Source organism: Corapipo altera, unplaced genomic scaffold (genome assembly GCF_003945725.1).
Source record: "Corapipo altera isolate COAL_440 unplaced genomic scaffold, ASM394572v1 23b, whole genome shotgun sequence".
Lineage (NCBI taxonomy): Eukaryota > Metazoa > Chordata > Aves > Passeriformes > Pipridae > Corapipo > Corapipo altera.
In genome coordinates, this window is record NW_020884885.1 from 13,376,016 (window position 1) to 13,391,073 (window position 15,058).

The window sequence follows — 15,058 nt, forward strand, 5'->3', positions numbered from 1 at the left end:
ACCCCTTTCTTCTGGTAGATTTTTTCTGTCTTGTATCTGTACTCCATGTGGCTGCAAGATCATGACTGCAACAATTGAAAACTAGTATAACTCAAAAAACATTGCAGAATTATTTAGTACCTCGATGCTATCCTAGGTTATAACTGGAATATAACCATGCAAAGAGAATATTGAAACCACGCAAATGTTACTACAAGATCTTCAAGTAGTTGCCAATTTTTATTTTTGTATTTTATTTTGTATCTAGTGCCATTATAAAATGTGGAGTCTCAAGGTTGAATATTCCGATCATTGATGCTATCATAGAATATAGTCCTGAAGTAATCTTAAAGGTTGTCTAGTACATATCCACTCATTCAGCATCAAGGCAGAACAAGCTCTACCTATGACATCCTGACAGAGGTGTATATAATTTGTTCTTATATTCTTTCACATTGAAGATTGAAGTTCTTTTGTGTATCTAGTCCATTGCTCTCATTGGTTTTCTCATTTAGCAGAAATTAATGTTAATGTAGGCATTTGTTTTCTTCCATTGTATTTCTGAAAGGTATTCTCAAATTTACCATAGTCCATAATAAATGGATGTGTCCAATGCAGTGTTAGAGAGGTCATCCCAGTGAAAAAAGTCTCAAGGGGATTATTTTTGAGTGGCAGACTTACTTCTAAATACTTAGTTTCAGCCTAGATAATTTTTTTTATTTCTTTATTTGCAACACAGCTTTTTTTGTGTCACAAAGTGTACAGCATAACAGGAAGGAGAGTGAATTGCAATTGAAAAAAGGGATTAAGAAAATGTAGAATAAGTTTCCTAGTTTCCCAGGCAATTTCATATAACTGTGTACCTCTGAGATCCAGTTGTGTCATTATTTGGGCAGTGTTTTGAGGGTTTGGGGGTTTTTTTGAGCTGTTAAGTTTTATAAAGAATTTTAGTATTTATCCAGATACATGCCTTCCTGGGAGCAGCTATTACTATTCAGTCACATTGTTACATTGCACACATCATCAGCTTATGTACAGTGTCTGTCTGGAATTCAGGCTCTTTAAGATTACGTAGCTGAATACTTCCTTTTACAAAGCTTTGTTAAATGACTTCTGTACAATCTCATTCAGCAGAGACTGACAAGACTTGTGTTTTTTCTAGTTGTCCGTGCCTAAATTACATTATGTGGGTTTTATTCTTGTTTGGTTTTGGTTTTGGTTTTGTTTTTTTTTTTCTTTTTCACGACAACTTGATTATTCTTTAGTATAGTATGATTAGAATTCTCCTATAATATCCCCTACTATGTGGAAACAGAGAGAGAAAGACAGGACATGACTGAAAAAAAAAAAGAAGAAAAAAAAAGAAATAATAAAGAAATTAAAATAGAAATAGAAATAAAGATAATAAAAAGTTGATTAGTGCCTTCTGTCTCAAGTGAGAGATCATCATCATGATACCATTGATCATGTTTTCATGAAGCCAGCTACAATTTCCAGACAAATCATTGCATCTTTCATAGATTAAAACAATATTTTAGATTGACTTGCTTTAGCTTATTAAAATATCACACAGTGTGGAAATACTTAGGGTAAAGAAAACAGACAGATGGCTCAGTAAATTAATCTATAAGCAGCAACAGAGCATAAGGTTAGTTGCTGACATTGACTGAATGTTGTGGAACATGGTAGAAAGATGACAGTTAATTAGCAGCAAACATATGAAGGTGAAAAAGGATGTGAAAGGGGATGAGATGGGTTAGGAACCTGTCATTTAAAGGAGGGTGAAAATTCATATTTGAGATTTATAATTGTATTTAAAATTTCCTACAATTTTTTTACATTTTGATCGAAAGCTCCAGTCAAACACATTATGAAAACAGCAACACATATCCAGTGTTGATCTACATTCTTTATTCCAATTTCAAATACAGCCTCCATTTGAGACTGCTTTGAATTCTATTCACCAGTTGTAATCATAATGCAGTAAAATACATCATACAGAAAATAGAAAATAGGTCAGATGGCGTCACAAGGTACTTTGATTGAAACTGCTCTGAAACAGACATTTCCCTGTTCTTCCAAATTACTCAAGATTTTTTCTCTTACAGTGTTTCCAACTGCAATATATTTTTGGGTAATATGTTAGTATAAATTTGGAATTCCAAAAACTACACTATTATATTTATGGTAAACTGCATGCTGTGTTCCAAGCTGGATTGTATTCTTAGCCTTTAGCTCTGGAAGTCAAAACTTCTTGCTCTTTAAACGCTGACAATATTACAGCTATAAAAATTACATTATTTATTTTTCATATATTTTAAAATAGATAATTCAAGTTCACTGACTTTTCTGGAGCTGTATAAATTCATAATAGCTGAAGACCGAGAATAGAATGTTTTCAATTTATTTCACTCTCATTTCTGTAAACTTACTGAACCTGATTTGGAAAAAATCCTGAGCAGTCCTTCAGGTGCTGAGTATTGCATTTACTTGAAATTTCACTTTTTATGGTCTTCTGATGAAGGAACCAGGGTCAAAAAAAAACCCCAAAAAAACAAAAAACACACCACATGAGCACAATTTAATATCTCCATGTATGATCTTCCAAAATCTGCTAGTCTTTTATTCTATGACAATTCATATATAGAGACTAGAAATACATGACAAAATGGTACATAAATGCCTATATTAAAAGTCAAGCATTCCCTTATTTGTTTTCTAGTGATATTTGACACAACTTTTCTCCATTAATAGCCTAGTGGTGGAAATATTTTATTATTTCCACTCAGTGGATTTAAAAGCAAAATAACCAAATATCTTACTACATCATATCTGGCAGAATGACTGATGTCAGAATCAGTTTGGTGTGTTGAATGGGATATGGGGTTCTTTGAGTATTCTTTTGTGATAGAAATCTGCCTTAAGTGCTTCTCTTTGAAGTTTTCACTCCATTCAGAGACATCTCTCTATTTAATCTAGAAAAAAAATATTGCAAGTGTTTTCTTACTCGTATTTACTGATGCATGAAAAGTGAAATTTTTTAGGAAGCATATGGCTTATGGGTTGAATGCATATAATTTTACATTTTTCATTAGTCCTTTTATGCTTCCATACCAAGACTTTCAAATCAAAAAGATTTTTTTTCTTTAAAGAATAAAAAGAAAAATGTAATTTCCCAGGATCTTCTGAGATTTGTCATTGACATCAAGACTGACAATGAGAAAACAAATCTTTGGCTCTATTTCTGTTTTTAGCCTCTTATATTTGTAAAAGATCATGTTACAAAAACAGAAAGTAAGAGTATGTTTATGTATGATAAAGATTTTCATGTAAAAATAATGTTTTAAAAGACAAAAGCATTTGACACTAGGTCATTGGTGATTTAAAATTTCTGATTTATTTATTCATATTTCTTAGCCTGCACTTGACTTTAATTCTGTGCCCTTAAATCCAGCTTTAAAGCCTGAGAAGAATTTAACATGGTCCATGGATCATATAGACATGAGAGAAATCAATTTGCAGCAGAAGCTAAAGACTGAATATTTAAGAGATATGAAGGGAGTGAGACGATGGACTCTGGGACGTGTTCCACAAAAAAATGTTTGATGCTGAAACTCAGGTCCTGAAATGGTGTGTGGTAGTAAAGAAAAATATTTATAAAAGAAGAGATTGGTGGCATAGCAGTGGCTGGGTGCTGATAATCATTCTATAGACTGAATAATACTTCACAGCTCTAAAAAAAAATACTTTCTAATACTAGGATATTTTTCTTTAAATAGTGATTGTTAGACCTATTAAAAGTGGATCTGGTTGCAATAAATCACTGAGTATCTGAAAGCTTATGCTTATCTTTACATGTTTCCAGCTCTTCTTGTTTAGAAAAAAATACTGAATGTGATATTTTACAGTGCACTTCTAATTTAAAAGAGTAATAGATTAAAAACATCACCAGAAGAGAGTGTTTGTCCTCTGGAATGGTTTACACATTAGTGAACATAAAATATATAGCTTAATTCTAGCTGTATAGGTATTTTAAGAAACCTAAGCTGTTATTTGAAAACAAAATCACACCATTCCGCCTTTTTCATAGCCGTTGAATTTCAGGTAGCATAAAGGAGATGGAAACAAACATCTGTGAGTCTCAAAAAGACAGCAGGAAAAAATTAATGGCATATTCTGGCCTGAACCATGGCTGAGTGCTATTCTGATCCTTGTTCCTCCTCAGCAGAGTTCTGCAGGGCTCTGAGCACAGATATAGAAAGCTATGTCCGGACCTGTGAATTCCTAGACCAGGAGCTACTTGTAAATTCTTGAAAGAGAATCATGCTGACTTTCAGCGCAAAGTGTTTGTAAATGTTTCACAACTGTTAGTTCTATTAAAGCATTACCTCTGGAACCATGAAAAAGAGTAAGGAATTTCTTATGGCCAACACATATAGACTCTCATTTCTATGTGCTTACACAGTTGTCATCTGCTGGAGGTACTGATCTATCTGAAAGGAGTTGGCATTGTGTATAATACATGACATAGAATGAGTGGAATACTCTTTTAAAATTAATGTTAGCTCATATCTGGAACTCTGTTTCCAGGTTTCTGATATTATTTCAATAATGTTTTACAAATGCATTTTTAAAGTTTTTTTACATAAATCTCATTGAGAAATTAGGTGTGGTTTTAGTTTTCTCCCCAGCCCCAGCCCCCAGATCACACCCTTGGATTGGAAGGAATTAGGCGTTCTTCACATTCTTTCTAAAAATCTTTTACAAATTCATTCCTTTAAATGGATTTTAGTTAGCAATGTTTACCTCATAAAACAAGTGCTTTGTATCCTCTGAAGACTAATTTACACAAAAATTTACATATCTGCCTACAGTTCTCTGTGCAGTAAGATACTGCGTGGTATAAATAAGTATACCTTAATAAGAGCTGTGCTTTCCATTTCTGAAAATTTTTTATAACCTTGAATTTTGAAAGTCTGTATGACTTTACAGACATAATCCCTACAGATAGGAACTATTACCTTTGTTTTTTCTTTTCATCTTGTTTCAAAATACCTTAAGTTTTAAAAAGGCCTCCAGGTTTTTTTATAAAAGGAAGACACAGTCACACAGATACACACATGCATGCACCTACACACACACACACACTTTGATTTTACATGGACTGTCCTACAGAATCTGATTTGTTGAAGCCCTTAAGGTTTATCTCAAAAGTGCATTGAATACATTCCAAGGATCAAAAGATCTGGAATCTGAATATTGTTATTCTCCTCTTACAATTTTTAAAGAAGAGAAAGCATTCTCCTGTAATAGAAACAGTGGATGTTTCAAGGTCAGGTGGCCATCGCTAGCCTACCTTCTCTTTATCAGCAGTTTGTGGTTAAACAGAGGAATTAAACATCCTTTTTTCCCCTGGAAAATATATGATTATTTTTTCTTCATTTAGCTTGGCATAACTAAATTGGCTTTTCAGTTTTATATGGTTACATATACAAAAGAATGTAAGAAATCTAATTCATTAGTTACTAACATAACTGAATCTGTCAGCTTTGAATACTATGTTATTTTAGAACACTATCTAATCTACTAGTTGTAGACTAAGAATGCTTTTATGTTGTCAGTATTTTGGTTAATTTAATAATTTTAAATAATTTTTTAATACATGGTCCAATTTACTAGATTGTTATTCAGATTCCTCAGTAGTTATTCCTTTTCCTCTTCTTTGACGGGAGGAAACACAAGAAGAGTTTATTATTCAGTGTGCCTTCAGTTCTGTACTATTCAAGTTCTGCTCTCTCCATTTATGATATCAAAAATTCTTGGCTGATTTAGGAGCTGTTTATACATGTATTCCCAGTTACATTCCATTACCTAAAATGCATTGATAACAAAAAGACCTTCTTACAAAATTACCAGTGTCACCTTGATTTCCACAGGTGTTATTTAACAGTGATTGTACTTTTCCAGTTTTATTGTAGAACAAATTGCTCATGATCTCTGATGACATGCAGCTGCTAATGCAGGTGCATTTATAACACAGCCTAAGGTAATACAATGAATATTTGAAGCAATAAATCTCATTTTGATTTCTGTAAGAAGGATAACGTCAGCTCTTTTTCCTGTCCTTCATCTCTTCATCAGTCAAAAAAAATTTAAAAATGCAATTATTTCAAAGGCACTTTAAATAAGAAAAGGAAATAGAGAAAAAAAAGGAGGTGACAGGTGACAATGACATCAGAATGAGAAAATACAGCAAATATTGTAACCAATATTTGAAAGGTGGAGTATTCTAGACTTGCTTTATCTTTTGAGATTCTCCTAGGTGAGTCTATTATATGATTTTCCAATAGCATTTGGAAAGTAATCCAAACAATCTTTTATCTTAGCTAGTACTGATTGGTTACTAATGTTTGAACAACTAATTTTTGTCATACATGGTGATGTCTTCTCTGGTCATGTCGGGGGAGCTGAAGGAAGAGTCAATACCAGAAATCAGGGATTTCAGTGGCATTGACAAGTAGGTGCAAGATGGCTCAGTTTTAGTGTTCGGGAGGGCTCTATGGTCAGTTCACTGACATTGGCCTTTAGCAGCACAGACAATGACAGTAAACATGTTCTGAGAGAAAATGCTAATTGGCATGTCTGGTTCAATTACCCTCTTGGTTTCCTAGTGTAGAACTTCCCCGGAGCATTGAAAATGCCCTTCACTGCAGACTGTTGCACAAAATGAGGCTGACACACAACGCAGCTGAGGCTACAAATGCACAATCAGTTTGTTATAAATGTCTTGCTCATTCTTATTCTAAGTAAATCAAAAAGCACTGAATGGTTTTGAATAATTTTGTAACATGCTTTAAGAAAAATTTTCATTGTTAATCACCTTTCTAGTCAAAATCACACTATTTTAGTCCTGAGAACTAAGGATGGGTAGGGAATAGCGCAGTGTGGCCTTTCCATCACAAAGCATTGCAGAAGCCCTCTCAGTGCACAGCGACTGACATCAGAACATCTTCCTTTGACTCCTCTCTCAGGAAGTAGTTGCTTTGGTGGTTTTTAACTTCAATCATACATCAAGAAAAATCTAATGCCATGTACCTCATTAAATTAATATTCAGTAAAGGCTGACTATATTAATGAAACTTTGAATATTTATTCTCTTTTTTTAAAGATTTTTGTTTCTTTTTAAAGGGGATATATGAAAATTAAAGTCAATAAACTCATTATGATATGAAGATATTCTTTTTCAAAGAATCATCTTTTATGTACCTTAGTTTTGGGGGTTTTTTTATTTATATGAGCTTTTAAAGATACTTGGGATGGTGTATTTTACAGAAGAGTCCTTATAATATAATTTAAGGAGCAGATTAAAGGAATTGATTTCTACAGTGGGACTAATCTCAGTTAACATTAACTTTCTCCAGTTTTTCACTCTCAGTTTATTATCCAAGTTCCCAATACATTCAACAGAATTCTAAAAATCACCTTCAAATAGCAAGGCTTTTCTGCTACAGATATTACCTTTGTGTATTGTTTTCCTTAGATCTGGGTTTTCTGATAAGAAGGCATCTCACAGGGTTCTACCATGTCCCTGGGTCAAGGTGGTCTCATTATGCTGTAGTGCACACTCACCAGGTTAATGGCATCGACTTGAGTTAAAGATTTGTCTCAGTATAGAGAAGTCCACAGACAAAAATTCATCATTTGGCACACCAAATACAAGACACTATATGTGTTTACAGATTACTTATATGGTTAAAAAAATCCTGGTGAAAAATATAAAAGGTCAGAGATGCTCTACTTGGAGTACTTCAGACTTAAGGAAATTTATTAGGGAGCATCCCTCTAGTATATTTTGTTAGGATAAACAAAAGAGGTTCCTCCATTTCATATCTTATGTTTAGGTGGTATTTTGTCTTCCTATGATTTACAAACATTTCATTCACTCTCTTTATTTTGCTGTTAGGTAACTGATAAACAGAAAGGATAAACTGTGGTAAAGATTTAAGAATTAGTCTGTGACAGATCTCAATGGCAATTATTCATCTAAATATCTTTGAGGATCTGGGCCTCACCATTTCATTGTTTGTAATTCTCTGTTCTGACATTACTTTAAAGTTATCTGATTGTTGTTCACTGCTGAGGCTCCTGAATGTTAGTCTCTTAAACAATAACAAAGATGTGTCTAATCCTCACAATCTGTTATTGGAGATACACCAGGACTACTTTGCCATTTCAGCAATTGCAGTTGAATTCTGAAGTGTTTCCGTTTGGGTGAGCTACTGATAATTGTCTGTTAAATAGAAACCTCTGAAAAAGAGGTAACAAACCTCTCCATTTTTAAGAGTGCTATGAAGCTGTAAATAGAGGCACTGTTACTGTCAGTTATGATATTGGAGTTAAAATAAGAGCGAAAAATACAGTGCTATCCTAAGATAATGCAATACATTTCCTATATGGCACAGCTTGATACAAAATGAGGAGCAGAGCAGTGAGAGACCTATTGAAAAAGCTGCTAAGAGAGAAACATGCAATGGTAAGCGGGAAAAGCACTATTAAGCCATGTGAGAAAAGCAGTGCAATGCATTATAGTATGAAGTGGTTGCTTACTTACATGTACAGCTATGTTGTTATACCATCAGTAGAGAAGAAGGAAGATTCATGGTCTTGTTTTCTTATCTTCATGTAACTGGTAAAAGTTGTGTGTATTAGATAAAATAGTTAAAACCACAGACAGCAGAATTTAAGATTTTCAAGCTGGAATCAGGACAGCTGAAGTGGTAAAAGAGTGTAAGATCATAATAATTACTGTGTTTTCTCTCTTGTCAATATTATTTTTTTACCAGTCTTTTTTTTTTTCCCATTTTACTCATTTAAAACCTACAATATATTTCTAGTTGATAGAATTTAATGGTCACGATATATGCAGAGAATTAGATTAAAAGGTACTAGGTTTTTGGTGTAAATTCTGCAATGATCAGAAGCTCGGATTTAGCAAAGAATGTTCTTCCAAATGCCAAGTACTGTAAAATATCTATTGAATCCTTTTTATTTTTTTTCAATATTTCCAGTAATTGTGTTTCCAATACACAATTACTTTGTGGATAGAAATTGATTTCTGAGCTTTGACTATCTCACCAAATAAATTCACAAAAATAAACATTGGAAATATATTTGAAGAAATTTTCCTAGAAATATTTTAATTCATGAAAAATGAAAAAAAAACAACCCACATGTATGGCAAGATTTTGATTTTCTTTTTCAAGAGTATTCAGTATCTGGAGTCTGAAGAAGGAAAGCTGGATTCATATGACCAACTGTAGCTTTTTAGGGAGACTCAATAATAACATATGTATATTCATAAGGAAAAACATTCATTCAATTCATCAGGAGGATGGTAATTACCTCAGTATGCAGATTTTTGCAAAATCTTATTCAGTCACAAATTACCTTTGTCTATATTTAGCTCAGATATGATAAATCCACTGAGCTTACACATTTAAATAACATTTGGAAAAAAAATAAGCTTTCAATAGGCAATTAAACAAAAGGACTACAATTATCACCATGTATATGACCAAGGCAGATATAAAGTTAATAAAAATAATTCTGGTGAGATGTATCACCCTTTAATATTATTTCTGATTGCTATAGCAATTAATGTCCCAAATCTGTACACTCTCAATGTAGTTTTCTATGAAAATCTCTAAAACTATGTAGGTGTTTCCTTTTTCCATTATTTTTTTCATTTTTTTTAACGCCACTATTTCATATTTAAGGAACTGAATTTCTGTGAATATTTAGGAAAATTAAAATCTGAATCCAATTTTGAAAAAAGACTTTTAATTGCATAAGAAAACATTTTTTTTATGATTCACTAAAGTCTCACTTGAGCTAGTTATTATGGGGACTGAAAGTAGTTCAGCTGTGCTAAAAAGAAACTAGAATAAGTGACCTACTCAAACATTTTCTCACTTTCTTGAGTAGATTTTGTAGTAGTGACTATTGTGAAGACACAAGCTGCAAGCGCTTTTTAAAGCCTGTTTAGCTTTTTCAGGTGTCTTTGAAAAATTGGTGCTGAACTGTGTTTTAACACAATTTGTTCAGAATTCCAGATACAAAGAGCAGCTAACAGTTGTACACTGCACATTTCATATGTTTTAATTAAAACATTTTCATGAGGATGTAGGTGCTTTACTACAATAAATCTTGGAAAGAAATATTATTAATAACTTAGAAAAACAGTAAACTTAACTAACACAGTTATTCCAGTGCCATTCAATTCACCGATTGTTTTTAAATAACAACTCCAAGCTATCAATTGAAAAAACTAGTTCCATAAATTGGTGCTCTGAGCCACGATGTGTTAGAGGCTGCTCAAAATGTCCCAAGGGCATGGTGCTCACATGGTGCAAAGGCATCAAGATGTTTTTTTCTCTTCAGTGTTCTCATGCCAAACTTTCATAAGATTATGAGAATTAAGGTAATATTACACACACAAAAAATGTGCTATTTAGTCTCCAATGTTTGCAATCACAGTCATTACTTACTCATACTATTGGCTACTGCACAAAATTATGATAAAAAGAATGGATCTTACAGAGCAAACAGATCACATAAGTGTAAATTTGAGTCACATAAGCAGAAATGTTAACTTTAAGAAAACTACTGGTTTCATGCTTAGAATCAAGATGTACTTCTGTACCTGCAGTTGTGGACCACAATAGAGATAATCTGATAACTCTGAATGTACTGAGCTCTTTAAGATATTGCAAATTTTATTTTGTAAACTGTGTTCATTATTTATTTATATAATTGTTTTCTTTTCTTTCCTTTTTTTTTTTTTTCAAACAGTGAAGAAAAAGGCACAAAAGTTCTTAGAACTATTTCAGTGTCTTGGAACATGAATTCTAAGGGGTTTACAGATTATTTTTGATGACCTGAATGTTTCTGAGGAGCACCTAAATAAGAATGTATAATGCAATAAAATAACTTTAACTGTTGAAAAGGAGACCATATAAAGAAAGAAAAAGCATATTTCATCTAAATTGTTCATAGGGCTTTTTATTCTGTCAAATATGACTGATACAATTTGACTGACATAAATTATTATTGATTTCCAGGCTCTGAGAAATCTTTTAGGCCCTGAAAAAAAGATTTTAACCCTTTTTGGGTTTTAAATATTATTTTTATATTATCTTTTACAGAAGGTTTTATGAAGTTATTCATCTCATAATAATGACTGTAGTTAAACAGTACATTTACAGAAGATGACAAGGAACTGCCTCATCAGAAAGACTTTTATGTCCAGAAGTAAGGCCCAAATCTTTGCTATATATATCAAATGTCAGTAAAAGTTCAATTTAACACAGATAAGTGAATGCATTTGATAGAATTTTTGTCAGGAAAAGCTAAATAATCGAAAATATTTAGGTTCATAGACCTTGTAATGACTTACAAAAAGGTGTGATTAAAAGGATCTCCAAAGATTACCTTCTCCAAAGCTTTTTGCATATGCAGACTCCTTTATTCAGGACTGTAAAGGTATCATGAAGGGATGCTCACAACATAACGCAACGCTTTTATTTAATCCGTAATGAATCACATCATAACCTGCTCTAGCAATTAATATTCAATAGACTGGCAGACACGTAGGCACCAGGCTCTGGATTACTTGCATGTGTGGACTATTTTCTGTGAGACAACTGAGTATTGCTTGTTCCTCTTTGAAGTCATGTGGGAGGAAAAGCAAGTTGAAGCATCAGTGCAAGCATTCCTTCCCAAGGAAAGTCATTAACACATCTGGTCTGTTACCTACAAAACTTGGGAATTAATTGAACAAATATACACAAAGATGTAATGTGTTTGAAGAGATAGGGTCTTTAAGCTCTAAAATTGGTCACGTTTAGCTTTATTCCTTCTACAAGAGAATAGTAACTTGAAGTTCATGTCAGTCTAGTGACCTATGAAAATCCATGGGAACTTTTCCATTGACTTCATTGTATCTTGGATGGGTCCTCTCTTACTCTGATTATAAAAGTACACAAACTTTTAAACATTGCTGTGAAGCAGCATCTTCTGTACATAAATTCTGTAATGGCAAACCCAACATTTATAGTAGATATTAAAGGCAATGGCTGACAATATGTAACCCATGTAAGACAAAAAAACCCTGTAGATCAAAATAAGAATTTCAGAAGAAAATCTGTGCTCCAGAAGGAAATTTGGCCATCGAACTAGAAATCAGCAGAGATAGGGTTAAATACAACTTATGTTACTCTTTGAAACATCAATGCATGACATTTCACAGCAGTTAGTATGCCCAGATGCCCCCAGGGCTCAGCTCGTCCCTCCTCCATTCTCCACTGCGCTTTGAACAGTAAGACACCGCTAACAGGCAGCTAGCCCATGTGCTTTTGAGCCACTTTGCAGTAAAAAAGAGCAACACATGAGCTGGACTTACGTCAAATCCTTTCTGGAAATCTGAACATGTGACGTCCATTGAATTCCATTTTTGTCTCCTGTGGTAGTCTTATCTTCAAAGAAACCTAAGCAGATGGTGAAACTTGCCTTTCCTTTCTTAGAGGACATCAGTCTTTGCTCACACTGTGTATTTCTAAGTGTTTTTCCTGTTTTGATCTCTGAGAAAGACTTTGTAAGACACTTCCTGCAAGTGAAGTTTAACGACATTCTCAGATATGTTCTCTTTTGTTAGTCTATGGCTCCGTGATAACTACCTGAACCTACTGAACTTCAACTAAGACATCTTGAAAAAGTAATACATACAGAAGCTTCCCTGCAACTCTGGTCCTAAATCTCAGCTCACCATGGGTAAATAATAATGACTTCCATTTATAAGAGCACTTTTAAGCCCTAAGATCCCAAAGGTTTTGCAAACTATTGTCCTGATTCTTCAGTCATCTATTTCAACAGGTAGAGGACAAAGTTCTACTGCCACAGATGGTAACTTCTGGAATTGCAGAAGTCACAGACGGGACAAAATTTTTCAGGTACAAAGTAGAATAAAATATATGGTTAGGAATAAATTCATGTTGTCATCATTTTAGAAAATTCTGGTACAATTTGTTCAGCAATTCAAACATCTTGATTCAAACTACATTTTGACAGAAAAGTAGAAGTCAAGACTCCAACAACATTTAAACAGAACCCCAGTAGATTTTAAATGAGCATTAGTCCCTGAGCCTATTTTTATATGTATTTCCTATGGTTCATAAATGCATGATCAGTGTAGACTCTGTTCTATACTACTGAATTACTGTTACTACCTCAAAGAGTAATTACATATTCTTGTAATATTTTCTGTTCAGATACCACCCAGACCAAACACTTTTTAGTCTTTAAGAGTGCAAAACAATGCTGAAAGTTGTGCTTGATCATGCTATATTTGTTCCTGACAGCATAAGAACAATAATAGCAGTGAAATTTTCTAACAACTGCTTCCATATCTCTTTTGGAAGTAATAGTCTTTCAGGGGGTAATTTGTATTGTGTTTGTTTCTCTTCAGTCAAAAAACAAAAATTGTCTGTGTGGACTTAGGGTGAAATCAGTTTGTGGAGGAAAATGAATCCCTTTCTTTCAGGTACTATAAATAAGTGTATATTTTATGCCTGTGTTTTATATTATGCCATAACAATGTAATCTCTTACAGATATACCAGAGAAAATTCTGCAGTAAAGCTATATTATTTGTTGCTGACATATCACATCTAAAACAACATTTCACTGTAGGGTAGGAATTACCCAACAGATAAGAAGTTAATATATTTTCAATGAATAATTTGAAAGTTATGGCCTTTTAGTCTCTTTGGAATCTAACAATAAGTAGTACATGGTATTGCTATTTTTATTCACCATAGTTGGTAATTATTAATAAATAAATAAAAGGTTTTGCATTAGTCATGTCATGGGCCATGCCATTTCTCTTATTTATTAGGTTACTAGTGGCACATGATATAGCTTCTCCCCTAGAAATAAACAAATGGGATTATTTGATAAAAATATAATCAATGATAACAGAGAATAAACGCTATTTATTTATGCTCAAAGGCCTTTGATTGTAGACAAATATAGGCGATCAGAAAAAAAGTACTGAGAAAAATTTTCTCTATTTCCCATTCTGACAGTTTGCACAGTACAGCTATAAGAGATGGGTAGCAGCTTTGGTGACTGAGGAGAAAGTTGTAAAAAGATTAACTGAAGACCATATTAAATTTCAGTTGCCTCAATACGAGCTCGAGAGGACTTACTGTCCTAAATTAGGAACTTTACCTTCAGTTCATCTCTCAGTTATAGAAATTTTATATATCTTGAAATTTATTTCCATTTAGTGAACAATCTTTTATTTCTTATCTGTGAATAAAACACAATCAATAATATATATTTTCTTCTAATCTTTGCCTTTCTAGTCTAATTGTCTGAGATAAAGGCATTGTGATATGTAAAGTATATCTAGTTCAATACAGTGTTTGACTTGGTGGAAGAACTTGTGGGCAGTGATCAAACTAATGCTTGTTATAAAATACAGTATGGAAATTGTTTGTATTTTACTCTATTAATAGACACTTTCAGATTGTCACCAGATAGTTGATTTTTATTAACTGAAAACTCTGCAGTTTCAGGTCATTTCAGTTCAAATATTATAAGCTGAAAACTAAGAATGTATACAAGTTCCAGTAGCAATTAAAAAAAGACAAACACAATCCACTTTCTTTCCAATAATTCTTTTATCCCTATGGTTATGTACTGGGACAAAAAGAGAGGAAGAAGATGAGAATAAAGACATCCTGGACCATGCAATATGTATAATTCCTTTTGGATTTTCACCTAGCAAAAATTTATGAGTTATAATTTCTTTGTCACCCAGGCCTGGAGGGAATACATGGAAAACCTATGTAAAAAAAGCCTATTTTACATATGTTCCTGAGGGATGAATAAGCATTATTTTATGGAGAGCTGTTTAGTTAAGCTAGAGAGTTATGTGTAAGCATACATTCTTCTTTTTCTGCCTAAAATAACTAAGGAAATTGAGTGTTTCAAAGAATAAATTCCAGATGAAAGATGTT

The 15,058-nt window shown here is 33.1% G+C and overlaps 1 long non-coding RNA gene across 1 annotated transcript in view; it reads right to left on the reverse strand.

The window, feature by feature from the left end:
- LOC113946682 overlaps positions 1-15,058 on the reverse strand; it is a 52,544-nt gene that overhangs the window by 15,683 nt on the left and 21,803 nt on the right. The window contains exon 2 of the long non-coding RNA XR_003527512.1: positions 8,591-8,665. This is a non-coding gene — a long non-coding RNA (uncharacterized LOC113946682). The remainder of the gene's footprint in view (positions 1-8,590; positions 8,666-15,058) is intronic.